This window comes from Carassius carassius, chromosome 43 (assembly GCF_963082965.1).
Source record: "Carassius carassius chromosome 43, fCarCar2.1, whole genome shotgun sequence".
Taxonomy (NCBI): Eukaryota; Metazoa; Chordata; class Actinopteri; order Cypriniformes; family Cyprinidae; genus Carassius; species Carassius carassius.
The window spans coordinates 11,711,986-11,727,263 of NC_081797.1; positions in this window are offsets into that span (position 1 = coordinate 11,711,986).

Genomic DNA, 15,278 nt, shown 5'->3' on the forward strand with positions numbered 1-15,278 from the left:
CACCTGTTTATTGCACTCAGCTGTCTACACTTTCATTGTTTGCACCTGTCCATATAAACCAACCTGTCTCTATCTGTTTCATGGAGTCCTTGTTTTCCATCACCCGGCTTTCTCGTGGTCCCTTGTGTTTTCATGTTTCTTGTTTTTTTAACTGCTTTCATTGTTTTTGACCTCCTGTCTGTTTTGGATTTGATTTTGGATTATCCCATTAAAACACTGCAATTGGATCTCTCGTTTCCTGTGTGCATTCGTGACAGAAGGACTCCATCATGCCCAGATCCAGCGGTGTGGGATTTCGTATTCGTTCCCCAGCCACCATAGAGGAGCGCATGAAGAGACTTTCGAACTTAACCACCCTCCGTCAAAAGGGGAGTGAGGTGGGTAGTTTGGCTTAAAGACCTTTTAAACACTTGTTTGGATAACCCTGTGCCTGAGTAGGAGATGAAGGAGCTGGAGATCCTAGATTTTTTGGGGTTCACCATGTACCTACAACATCGGACTCAGTGGGACCCCCCCAGCCACACCTGTCTCTCCAGGTGTGATGGCCGACTCTAGACCTCTGTCTCCAGACAGGAGGACCGCCAGCCCAGCGCCAAGGCACAAGGTGGTTGCCACAGCCCAGCGCCACGGCACAAGGTGGTCGCCAGCCCAGCACCACTGCACAAGGGGGTTGCCGGCCCAGCACCACTGCACAAGATGGCGGCCAGTCCAGCGCCATTGTACAACATGGCCGCCAGCCCAGCGCCAATGCACAAAATGGCCGCCGGCACAGTGCCACTGCACAAGAGTCAAGTCAGTTTCCCGTGGACCCTCCAGAGTCGAGTCAGGTTCCCGTGGACCCTCCAGAGTCGAGTCAGGTTCCCGTGGACCCTCCAGAGTCGAGTCAGGTTCCCGTGGACCCTCCAGAGTCGAGTCAGGTTCCCGTGGACCCTCCAGAGTCGAGTCAGGTTCCCGTGGTCCCTCCAGAGTCGAGTCAGGTCACCGTTGACCCTCCAGAGTCAGGTCAAGTCACCATTAACACTCATGAGTCAAGCACTACCACAGTTAGACCTCAGAAAACAAGTCACCAATGATCTTCATGGGCAAGATTGGGTCACCAATGATCTTCATGGGCAAGATCAAGTCACCAGTGTTCTTCATGGGCAAAGTCAAGTCACCAATAATCTTCATGAGCAAAAGCAAGTCACCAATGATATTCATGGGCAAAGTCAAGTCACCGTAGATCTTCATGATCTCCAGCTCCTTCATCTCCCACTCAGGCACAGGGTTATCCAAACAAGCGTTTAAAAGGTCTTTAAGCCAAACTACCCACCTCACTCCCCTTTTGACGGAGGGTGGTTAAGTTCGAAAGTCTCTCCATCCGCTCCTCAATGGTGGCTGGGGAACGGATACGAAATCCCACACCGCTGGATCTGGGCATGATGGAGTCCTTCTTCATCATTTGGGGGTTCACCATGTACCTACAACATCGGACTCAGTGGGACCCCCTAGCCACACCTGTCTCTCCAGGTATGATGGCCGACTCTAGACCTCTGTCTCCAGACAGGAGGACCGCCAGCCCAGCACCAAGGCACAAGGTGGTTGCCACAGCCCAGCGCCACGGCACAAGGTGGTCGCCAGCCCAGCACCACTGCACAAGGGGGTTGTCGGCCCAGCACCACTGCACAAGATGGCGGCCAGTCCAGCGCCATTGTACAAGATGGCCGCTAGCCCAGCGCCACTGCACAAAATGGCCGCCGGCACAGTGCCACTGCACAAGAGTCAAGTCAGTTTCCCGTGGTCCCTCCAGAGTCGAGTCAGGTTCCTGTGGACCCTCCAGAGTCGAGTCAGGTTCCCGTGGACCCTCCAGAGTCGAGTCAGGTTCCCGTGGACCCTCCAGAGTCAAGTCAGGTTCCCGTGGTCCCTCCAGAGTCGAGTCAGGTTACTGTGGTCCCTCCAGGGTCGAGTCATGTTCCTGTTGACCCTCCAGAGTCGAGTCAGGTTCCCGTTGACCCTCCATAGTCAAGTCAGGTCCCCGTTGACCCTCCAGAGTCAGGTCAAGTCACCATTAACACTCATGAGTCAAGCACTACCATAGTTAGACCTCAGAAAACAAGTCACCAACGATCTTCATGGGCAAGATCAAGTCACCAGTGTTCTTCATGGGCAAAGTCAAGTCACCAATAATCTTCATGAGCAAAAGCAAGTCACCAATGATATTCATGAGCAAGGGCAAGTCACCAATGATCTTCATGGGCAATGTCAAGTCACCGTTGATCTTCATGAGCAAAGTCAAATCACCGTTGATCTACATGAGTCAAGTCAAGTCAAGTCAAGTCACCGTTGATCTTCCTGAACGGAGTCAAGCCACAGTTGATCTTCCTGAACCCAGTCAAATCACCACGGATCTACCAGAGCCTCTTCACGTCTCTGCTGAACTACCAGAGCCTCTTCACATCTCTGCTGAACTACCAGAGCCTCTCCACGTCTCTGCTGAACTACCAGAGTCTCTCCACGTCTCTGCTGAACTACCAGAGCCTCTTCACGTCTCTGCTGAACTACCAGAGCCTCTTCACGTCTCTGCTGAATTACCAGAGCCTCGTCACGTCTCAGCCAAACTTCCTGAGCGCTCGACCTATCCTGTCATGGCCATGGAGGCCATCCAGGAACTCACCGCCTGCCCTGTCATGGCCATGGAGACCATCTACCATCTCATCAGGGCCACGGAGGCCACTCTTAACCTTTTCATGTTCTCTATTTCAGGCTTACCTAACCAGACTTGCTCTCCTGTGCAATCGATCCCACTGTGGTGGTCTTCTGCGACGCCCTAGTGGGCTTCGGTCTCGACCACAAGACTATGGTGGTCCTCTGCGCCACCCTGTTGGGCTTCTGTCTCGACCGCAAAGTTTTTGTTTTTCTCTGTTTCCCTCTATGGACCTGGCCCTCCATCCCTCCCCCTGGTCCTCCACCGGTCCACCTCCCTCCTGGTCTCATTGTTGTTGTTGTTGTTTTTTTCACTTCCTGTCTCTGTTTCCCTCTATGGACCTGGCCCTCCATCCCTCCCCCTTATCCTCCACCAGTCCACCTCCCTCCTGGTCTCTGTGTTCCTTGGTTTGTTCTTGTGTTTGGTGGAGCATCTGGTAGCTGCTCCTTAGAGGAGGGGGTAATGTCACAGTGTCTGGTCTTTGTTTCCCAGGGTGTCCACTAGTGGTCTCACTTCCCCATTGTCACCCCACTGCAGGCACTACATTTCCCACAAGCCTTTGTCCCATTCATCACGGTTAATTGCAGACCTGTTTATTGCACTCAGCTGTCTCCACTTTAATTGTTTGCACCTGTCCATATAAACCAGCCTGTTTCTATCTGTTTCATGGAGTCCTTGTTTTCCGTCACCCGTCTTTCTCGTGTTCCCTTGTGTTTTCATGTTTCTTGTTTTTTGGACTGCTTTCATTGTTTTTGACCTCCTGCCTGTTTTGGATTTGATTTTGGATTACCCCATTAAAACACTGCAATTGGATCACTCGTTTCCTGTGTGCATTTGTGACAATTTTGTGCTGGAGCGAGATGGTGTCATTGTCCATTGCTTTTATTGCTTTCTTGAAGGTTTGTACAAACCTTTCTGCCAAGCCATTAGTGGCAGGATTGTAAGGTGTGGAAGTAATGTGCTTGACTCCATTCAGCTTCATGAATATCTGAAACTTGTCTGAGATGAACTGTCATCCATTATCCGTGCATATCTGTTCTGGCAGCCCGTTCCTGGAGAATATTGTTCTTAGCACAAAAAACGTCTTTTCGGATGTGGTTGTCTTCATCAGAACAACTTCAGGCCACTTAGAATGCGCGTCCACGACGATTAAGAACATGGAGTCCTTGAATGGTCCAGCATGCAAGTTGACATGCACTCTTTGCCACAGTGTTGACAGCCATTCCCAGGGATGCAAGGGAGCTAATGGTGGAGAGTTCTGGGTCCTTTGACATCCTGCACAAGCCTTTGCAAGATCCTCAATCTGTTTGTCGATTCCCGACAACCACATGTAACTGCGGGCAAGGTTTTTCATTTTTACAGTGCCCAAATGTCCTTCATGCAGATTGTCCAACATCTTACTGTGCAATTTGGAGGGAATGACGGCTCGTAAGCCACACATTAGAGTTCCTTGACACTCAGAAAGCTGTTCTCTCCTCATTGCAAATGTTGAATACAGTGAGTTCCTTTGTGTCGGCCACCCATGTACTGTGATATCATAGACCTTAGACAATGTTGGGTCATTGCGGGTTTCTCTCTGAATAGTGGAATTTGTCACAGGAAACTGACTCAAGATTGAGGTTTGAAACAAGTCAGCAGGCGATCTATCGCCTTTTACTCTTCTGTCAACTTCAGTGGAGATGCGACAAGCCATCCGGCTTACCGTGTAGTTTGGTGCCTTTGTACTCAATATCGGTCAATATTGAGTACAAAGAGTACAATAATCAATATTGGTGAGCACCCAAGAAGAGTGACCACTGCTGCAGCCGTGCTGAGGCCATCGCTGAGACACCCTTCCGAACATTGAAGATTGAGACCAAGGGCTGATGATCTGTGATCAGGGTAAACCGTTGACCATACAGATAATGGTGGAATTTTTTTTACACCCCACACAAGACTAAGTGCTTCACTGTCTATTTGTGCAAAATTACATTCTGCTGTCGTTACTGATCTAGATGTGAAGGCTATCGGTTTTTCAGTGCCATCTGGAAACTTGTGTGACAGCACTGTGCCAATTCCATATGGTGATGCAGTCTGATAGGCATAGATGGTTGAAGTGTGTCAGCACTACATCAGAAGTTATGAGCCTTTTGGTCTTTTGGAAAGCTTGTTCACAGGTGTCTGACCATTTCCACTGTGTCTTTGTTTGCAACAGTGCATTTAAAGGATGTAGTACAGTGGAGAGGTTTGGAAGAAATTTGTGGTAATAGTTCACAAGTCAGAAATCGGAGTTGAGACACGTTTTGTGGGTGTGGTGCATTTATAGCACAGCTCCAATTTTGTTATGTGACTTGTGTAGAACATCTTTGTCTATAACATGACCAACAACCCTTCAACACCTGGTCCATTACTCTCTGCCACAAAGCAGGGGCTGAAGCAATTCCAAAAACAAGACCATTGTACTGATAGGGCCCTTTATGTGTGTTGATGATCAAGAATTTCTTGGATTTCTCATCATCTCCATTTGGAGGTAAGCTTGGGCCAGGTCAGTTTTTGAGAAGTGTTCTCCACCAGACAAGGATGCAAAAATGCCTCCAATGTGTAGCATGGGATACTGTACTGCATGAAGTGCTGGATTAATGGTCACTTTAAAGTCCCTGCAAATACGCACATTTCCTGCTTTACCCTTTTTGATCATTGGGACTATGGGACTAACTCCATTCAACCTTTATCAGAATTTCCATTTTTTCCAAATTATCCAGCTCTGCCTCCACCTTGGGACGAATTGTGTATGGGACTGTGCGAACTTTAAAGAATTTTGGACAATTTTGAGAAGATTTTTCTTTCAGATTTTTCTTTGTACTTCACAATCACTGGTAATTTCCCATTTCGTGGACACTTTTTCACCAGTTTAGGCCTTTAATATCACTGATGTGCTTTGCAGTGGTATTTTTGAGAACAGCCACTTGTAATCAGCTGTTGAGATGACCGATAAGGCCGATCCAGTGTCTAACTCCATTTTGAGTTTGATTCCTGAAACTTCTGGTGTAACCCAAAAACTCTTTGATCTGTCTCCTTAATATTGTACAGTTCCAAACATGAAAGATCATCTGTACCTGAACTCGTGTTTGTTTAATTTTCAGTTACTTGACAGTGGCAGATTTAGGTTTCACTTTGTGTATTCTGTCTTTTTGTATCCTCTGTCTGTCCATTTTGCATACACGTTCGATGAGCCACCTTTTTATGGCATTTCCTGCACTCTTTATCTTTGAACCAGCAGTCATTCGCATCATGAGACATTTTTCAGCAGTGATAACATTTCTGTTTTCTTTCCAATTTCAGTGACAGTTTATTTGTTGCACATTCCATTGTTTTTTGTTGCTATTCCAATGCATCTTTTGCTGCAGTCTCCATGGATATTGCTATGTTCAGTGCACGATCGAGTGTCAAGTCTTTATCTGTCAACAGTCTTATTTGTGTGCTTTCATTGTGCATTCCACACACAAGCCTGTCTCTTAAAGAGTAAGTTCACCCATATATTAAAATTATGTCATTAATGTCACCTTCGGAACACAGTTTAAGATATTTTAGATTTATTCAGAGAGCTTTCTGTCCCTCCATTGAAAATGTGTGTATGATATACTCTCCATGTCCAGAAAGGTAATGAAAACATCTTCAAAGTAGACCATGTGACATCAGAGGGTCAGTTAGAATTGTTTGAATCATCAGAAGTACATTTTGGTTCAAAAATAGCAAAAACTATGACTTTATTGATTTCAACTAGTTAAAAGTCAACATAGGCTGCCATTCCAATGTAATTGTTGATATCAAGAATTGATTTCTTACTAGTTGAAATTCCAATTTCAGATATCAGAAATACAATTATTACTAATAAAAACCTTTATTTTTGATATAAGTAATCACATGGTTACTAGTACAGACATCAATTCTTGATATCAACTATTTAATTCTTGATATCAACAATTTAATTGTCACTAATGACAATGTTCATTTCTGATATCATGAATGTGATTGTTACTAGTAAGAAACCAGTTTTAGATATCAGAAATTATATTGATACCAGAACTGCATTTTCATATATAGTGTTCTGATGATTCAGTGTTTCCCTTATGTCACAAACCACATAACAGAAATGCCGCCATTGCCTATTTAATTACTGAGCACATTTCTTCCAATGACGCTCCACAGACTTGCCACATCGTGTCTTTAACTGCCAAACATGTTTCCCACGGCTGTATGTGTACTCGGGCCTTTGATAATTGATACTGTATGAACATGCGATTGAAAGAAATTTAACACCTGAGTATGTTTCCTAGATGGGAATATATATTCCTATATATATATATATATTTTATTTTTTTGCAAAACTTCAATCAGCTGTGTATCATTAGCTATGGAATAAAAAAAAAATTGTGCTTCAGTTCACAATAAGAACAGCTGTTCACTTTGACTTTAACCTATAAGTTAATTTTAGAACATGATGTTATCTGATATGACATACAGTGTGAAAGCATTCGAAAATTTGCTAGTAAAATTACATTGTTTTGGTCTTAGTTGAGCTTGTGTGTAAACAAAGTTCAAGCATTTTAAAAACTCTATGCATTTTGTGTTAAAACAACAAGAAATGTATTAATTGTATAGCCTACACAGACAGATGTTGTGCCAACTGTGTTAAGAGTTTAGAAAAATAGTTAAAAGTATTGAAAAAAATCATACCAATCATAAAAAATGTCTTGGTTACTCAAGGTAACCCTCGTTCCTTGAAGGATGGAACGGAGACGTCACGACGGTGATTGATGAATTGGGATAACGCTTCAATAGACCAAATCTACTTCGACTGTAAACTAAATGAGCCAATGTACATTGACATTCAATTATTGCATTCAGCTGTTGCTGATCACAACGTGAGTGTAATAAGGCAGCAGGTGCAATGCATACCAGGTTTTCGCTGAGGAGCCGAGCAGGAGACCCGGCAGTTCAGCGGTGGTACAGCAACCCTGGTGACTGGACGTGACGTCTCCATTCCCTCCTTCAGGTGGTTATTATACATAACCGAGACATTCTCTTTCAGTCGGCCACTCTCAACGTCACGTCGGTGACCAACAAATTGGGGTCCCTACAAAAGCGCAATGGGTGCTTCCCCTTCCAGTGCCCTGTGCAACCCGCATGCACCTTATTAGGTGTAGGCCGGGGCTCGGAACAAGTACACAAATAGCATCCGTTTAGATGTATATGGAGAAATTTGAGCTGACTAAAACTCTCTTGGAAAACACAGGCTCGAAGGCTATACTGTGGAATATACACATACGAGTACCGCTCAGGTCTCAATATGGAACCCAGCCTGCCACGCTCCTCACAGATTCATAATGAAGGCCTGGCACTGTATGTTTTCCGCCGTGTTCAGCTGCCTAGGGTGATGGAGGATCTCAATGGAGTCTACAGTACTGACACTCTGGAGCAGTTTTAGCAAGCCGACAATAACCAGGGCCTCTCAGTACCACTACCTGTTTGAGGTGAGAACGCTGGAGGATACCGGCTCTACACAAAGGCTATGGAACCTAGCAAATGTGTTAAGGGGTCGTCCAGCCCGCAGCTCTACAAATATCTCTCAGCGAGGCGCGGCGCCACAAGCCAGCGCCCAGGAGGATGCAACAATTCTAGTTGAGAGAGCTTGCAACCTACAGCGCTACTGCTGGAAGTGGTTCTCGTCTGTTGGCCAGCAGAATGAGCCCCAGATCACAGCAGCGGCAATGGGACTCCACAATCTTGAAGGTCCTGGAGCCTGATATGCAGGTCCAAGATGTTCATCTTCCCGCAGTGGTAACATGACTCATCCACGAAGGCCACCTCAGCGTGCTTGATGCCCAGACACGTGAATCAGCGACCGTGACCATCACCCGTTGCCAGGTAACGACTGCACCCGGAAATGCACGGGTGAAACAGCATCCTTATAAGGATTGTTCTTCGTCTTTACAAAGACACACCCGTGAAGCTCTTTTAGAGAAATTTGCTCTTTAGGAAATGTTCATTTAGTGCTGAGGTTCACAGAGGAATTGACTGTTTGCAAAACGACAAGGGGTAGTGAAGCCTGAAGTGCGCAACCCACTCGACTTGGGAACGACCACCGCTGAAGCACTGTCTCACCAACACACAAAGCTTCTGAGAGTGTGCTGAACTTGTAGTTCACAGCAGACACAGTTCAGCAGAATGATACTAACGCTCGGCTCCGAAGTGAAAAGCTGGTATGCATTGCACCTGCTGCCTTATTATACTCACGCTGTGATCAGAGACAGCTGGATGCAATAATTGCAGGCCAATGTGGATTGGCTCATTTAGTTTACACTTGAAGTAGACTGGTCTATCGAAGCAATATCCCAATTCGTCGGTCACTGACGTGACGTTGAGAGTGACCGACTGAAAGGGAACTGTAATATACTGACTGCAACTTGGACCACTAAATAAATAGACTGTTATTGTTATGTAAGTATGAGGGTTAGATTATTTAGTGTACAAGTCATTTCAAGAGTTATAAACAAAGTGACTAAAATGTAAAAAAAATTAATGTTTAAAAATGTGGAAACCACTAATTGTATCACAACATCTCCTGACGCATTATAGTGTATACATGGATGTAAGTATAATAGTTTATATTTCATTAATTTAAGAGACTATTTGGTCAACCAGCTAATTCCTGCTAAAATGTTATTGATTGTATAAAAAACTAATTGCTCGCGGATTGGTTCTTTTCAAAAACAGATCCTTTTCTGAATAATATTTTATTAAATCAAGCAAATTCACTTTAATATTGTCGCTTATGAACAAAGAGCTTGAAAATGGTTCTAGTGCAACGTGTAATCCAAGAGCTGTGAGCAGCCTTGCACAAGTATTCTGATGATTCAGTGTTTCCCGTAAAGGATGTCACAAACCAGATAACATAAATGCGCCGTGCCTCTTTAATTATTGAGCACATTTTTTCCAATGAAATTCTACAGACTTGCTGCATCGTGTCTTTAACTGCCGAACACACATTTCCCATGACTGTATGTGCACTCAGGCACTATCAGATTATGAGAAACTTAAAGCCAAGATAACACCTTATTCAACAACATTCAATGAGTCAGTCTGTCCCTATGGCTTGCATTCTCAAGCGAAACCAAATCAGAATGAAACAAATTTATAAGGTGCCGTTTGAGAGAAACTCTCAAAGAAACAAAGAGTTCAGATGAGCATATGTGGATGTAAGTACTATATTGACTGCAGTACACTACATGCAACATTGTTTCCCAGTGTACTGGATAACACCATATTGACTGATTTTTGTTCTTTGTTTTCAGGGAGTACTGGAAATGGATGCTCATGCAATCCCACATGAGTTCATCTTCATAGATGAGGCTGTGTTCAACCTAGTGTAGCGTGGCCACAGAGGAGTAAATGGCACAATGAATAATAAACAAGAATTAATTTAATGCTGACTACGCCACCCCTTTCAAGTAAGGGGAACTAAACACGGACACACAGGTTCGTTACCATGGAGGGCAGAGACATGGGCATCATAATACAAAATGTTTATTAAGTTCACAATAATCAGATAAGACACTTTAAAACGACCTGACTAAGATATAACTCTATGGGTTAAACAACTACAACTCAGTACACCACATACATAACTAAAATGACTAAGGCTTAACTGTAGCAGGGTAGGCCAGCCGTAGAGTGATTATTCTTGAACCACGCACACACACACACAGTGAGATAAGTGATCACACACACGGCAATCCACACTTTGTGCTCCAAACACCACCACCAGGGTACTAGAACTAGCCTCCCTGCTCAGAAGCCTAAAACACAAGAGAAAACAATTAATCAAAATGCAAACAAAGTTATACCAGAGCCTGATTGGAGACATATGGCATTCTTAAATTACAAATGAACAAGATTCAGCTGAAAATCAATTGTCACTTAATAAAAAGATACACAAACAGAGGGTTTATAAAAGTAAATTACAAAATAAGCCAAATCAAATGAAGCAAGAAACAAATCAATAAAGAAACCAATACAATAAACAAAACAAACAGTATAAAGGGAACAGACAAACTCCAAAACCAAAGAAACCATACAAACACGCTTATACAAAGCTGGTAATTCTAGGATGGGAGGGCAGGCCGAAGCACCCAGCCCAACACATACAATGTGGAGTTAGTTGGAGCAGCTACAGCCAAGAATGGAAAGGACAAATAAACAAACACACAGCAAAACAGCAACGTCGTCGTAATCCTGTTTTATGAAGGAAGTGATTGCCCCAACAGGACGGAATGCTCCCAAAGATAGTCCTGCAGATTTTGGTCATCAGGAGACACAAGTTAAACAGTTGCTCACAGCACAATTCTCAACAGTTTATTTGAAGATGAATGAACTCAAACCCAGCCGGGAATAATGGCAGCCTTACACACCACCGCAAAGCAGATGAAATTCCAGCTTTAAGCAGAACCCACACACACACCAAGGGCAGAGCTAGCAAATGACGCATCCCAGGTAGCCTAATTGCAGCCTTTATATCAGCAGTACCATGTTCTGATAGGCTGTCGTTCTAATTACAGGGGAGGGAACTTATCCAGTCTGCCACACTAGCAAAGACCAGAAGAAGGGGGAGAAACGTCATTGGCCACAGAGCCATTATAGATGTTCCTGGCCAACGTGGTGGGAACATCACAATGTGCGCTGCCATGTCCAGTATGCATGGTGTCCTCCACCGTCATGCCAACCTTGGACCATACAGCACAGCCCATATTCTCATATTTCTGGACAGACTTCACAACAATCTCATACCACCAGAGCGTATGAAGGATGCAGAACATCAAAGAAACCGGTACATTGTAGTATGGGACAACGTGAGCTTTCATCGTGCAGCCCCAGTCCAAAACTGGTTTGCTGAACACCCAACATTTCTTGTGCAATACCTCCCACCATACTCACTATTTCTGAACCCCATAGAAGAGTTATTTTCGGCATGGCGGTGGAAGGTATACGACCGGCAGCCCTTTGTGCGCATGCCTCTTGTGCAGGCCATGGAAGAGGCATGTGATATTTATGTGGGTGCAATTCAGGGATGGATCAGGCACTCAAGATGCTTCTTCCCTCGATGTCTGGCAAGGGAAGATATTGGCTGTGATATTGACGAGGTGTTTTTTTTTTACTGTAATATATTTTTTCTGAAATTTTCTTTTTCAGTTTAGTGTTTTTTGTAAGAAATTTCTTTTTCAGTCCCATGTAAATATATCTGCTGTGCATATGTTGCACTGACTTGTTTACTGTAGTAAAAAAAAAATGTTGCAACAGCAAGTGTGTGTATCTGCAAATATTTCTGTGCATGTGAACAATCTGATACATATTTTAGTATTATGGCAAAGCATACTAAAGATGGGGGTGCTTTTCATTATACCCAACAATGTGTAGTTGGTTTGGCAAAAATCTGGTAATATGAATGAAGTGTGTGCCATTTCCTGCAAAAGTTTGATTTTGATAACGCTATGTGTAGTTTCGGTTGCAGTGCTTCATTTTGCAGGATATATGAGGTATTTTGCAGTTTGGGTGTGTGTGGTTTTGTGATTGGTGTTAAGTATTTTCATAAAACCAGACTACTTTGAAAAAATGTGTGTTAGCAATTGGAAGAAAAAAACTGTATTTTAGGTGTCAGGTCTGATGTTATACAATAGACAGTATATTGCTTTATCATAGATTGTGTTTTACAGTACAGTTTCTTTTTCTTTTTGGGTTTAGTAAATGCATGTATTTTGTTTATTTTGCTGCAGAAATTCAGTGCAAAATTTGAATGACCCATCTCAGAGTAGGTTTATAGAATGAAAGGTTTATGTTGGGAACAAACACAGAGACAGAATTGCTGCAGTAAAGGCTTTATTTGCAACAGGACATTATAGAAGGAAAGAAAACAAAAATGCAAGAAAAAATCATGCAATATAGCTGTTGTTTTTAGTGCTGGGCGGATTGACCAAAAATGTATATACCGTTTTTTTTTTCAAAATTATACCGGTTTTCCGGTTTATTACTTTTTTTTCATGCATAATCAGGTGTACAATGCATTTTCTGCTGGATGATATTCCAAGACGTGCTTGCGGCTAAGGTGCTGGAGCAAATTGCTCGTGTTGCCGCCTTTGGCGACAATTTTAGCCCGACAGCACTTGCATAAAATGGATGTTATATATGCATAATCTGCATGCAGTGCATATGCAGTCTGCGCTTACAGGTGCTTGATGCCCAGGCACGTGAATCAGCGACCGTGAATCAGCGACCGTGACCATCACCCGTTGACAGGTAACGACTGCACCCGGAAATGCACAGGTGAAACAGCATCCTTATAAGGATTATTCTTCGTCTTTACAAAGACACACCCGTGAAGATCTTTTAGAGAAATTTGCTCTTTAGGAAATGTTCTTTTAGTGCTGAGGTGCACAGAGGAATTGGCTGTTTGCAAAATGACAAGGGGTAGTGCAGCCTGAAGTGCGCAACCCACTCGACTCGGGAACGACCACCGCCGAAGCGCTGTCTCACCAACACACAAAGCTTCTGAGAGTGTGCTGAACTTGTAGTTCACAGCAGACACAGTTCAGCAGAATGATACTAACGCTCGGCTCCGAAGTGAAAAGCTGGTATGCATTGCACCTGCTGCCTTATTATACTCACGCTGTGATCAGAGACAGCTGGATTGCATGCCAATGTGGATTGGCTCATTTAGTTTACACTTGAAGTAGACTGGTCTATCGAAGCAATATCCCAATTCGTCGGTCACTGACGTGACGTTGAGAGTGACCGACTGAAAGGGAACTGTAATATACTGACTGCAACTTGGACCACTAAATAAATAGACTGTTATTGTTATGTAAGTATGAGGGTTAGATTATTTAGTGTACAAGTCATTTCAAGAGTTATAAACAAAGTGACTAAAATGTAAAATTTTTAATGTTTAAAAATGTGGAAACCACTAATTGCATCACAACATCTCCTGACGCATTATAGTGTATACATGGATGTAAGTATAATAGTTTATATTTCATTAATTTAAGAGACTATTTGGTCAACCAGCTAATTCCTGCTAAAATGTTATTGATTGTATAAAAAAAAAATTGCTCGCGGATTGGTTCTTTTCAAAAGCAGATCCTTTTCTGAATAATATTTTATTAAATCAAGCAAATTCACTGAAATATTGTCGCTTATGAACAAAGAGTTAGAAAATGGTTCTAGTGCAATGTGTAATCCAAGAGCTGTGAGCAGCCTTGCACAAGTATTCTGATGATTCAGTGTTTCCCGTAAAGGATGTCACAAACCAGATAACATAAATGCGCCGTGCCTCTTTAATTATTGAGCACATTTTTTCCAATGAAATTCTACAGACTTGCCTTATCGTGTCTTTAACTGCCAAACACACATTTCCCATGACTGTATGTGCACTCAGGCACTATCAGATTATGAGAAATTCAAAGCCAAGATAACACCTTATTCAACAACATTCAATGAGTCAGTCTGTCCCTATGGCTTGCATTCTCAAGCGAAACCAAATCAGAATGAAACAAATTTATAAGGTGCCGTTTGAGAGAAACTCTCAAAGAAACAAAGAGTTCAGATGAGCATATGTGGATGTAAGTACTATATTGACTGCAGTACACTACATGCAACATTGTTTCCCAGTGTACTGGATAACACCATATTGACTGATTTTTGTTCTTTGTTTTCAGGGAGTACTGGAAATGGATGCTCATGCAATCCCACATGAGTTCATCTTCATAGATGAGGCTGTGTTCAACCTAGCAAAAACCAGAAGAAGGGGGAGAAACGTCATTGGCCACAGAGCCATTATAGATGTTCCTGGCCAACGTGGTGGGAACATCACAATGTGCGCTGCCATCTCCAGTATGCATGGTGTCCTCCACCGTCATGCCAACTTTGGACCATACAGCACAGCCCATATTCTCACATTTCTGGACAGACTTCACAACAATCTCATACCACCAGAGCGTATGAAGGATGCAGACCATCAAAGAAACCGGTACATTGTAGTATGGGACAACGTGAGCTTTCATCGTGCAGCCCCAGTCCAAAACTGGTTTGCTGAACACCCAACATTTCTTGTGCAATACCTCCCACCATACTCACTATTTCTGTGCCGGTTGCATGAAACTCCTTAAGTGAGGGTTTCCCTGAGGGAGAAAAAATCCCTGAGGTAAGGGATTTCATTAAGAGCGTTGCAAGAAACCTCTTAACTGTCACCCGTGTTTATACTAAGCGTTTCACAGTAGTTTCTGACAACATATGGCAAAGATCGCCGCGGTTGCTATAGTTACTACCTCTAACAGTAAACAGAACATAACGAACCACAAAGCCAAACCCTTGCTAAAATCACACTTGTATTAATATATTTTTGCTATGGAGAGTACAAACATAACAGAAAACAAAAAAAGTAAACCAAACTGGACAGAGGAGGAAAAGGTAATTATTGTTTTCGTAAGTGGTTATAATAATAATAATAATACTTTTCAGCCTTTCATCTACCATTCATCGTCTCCAAGGGATTATTACGATCATT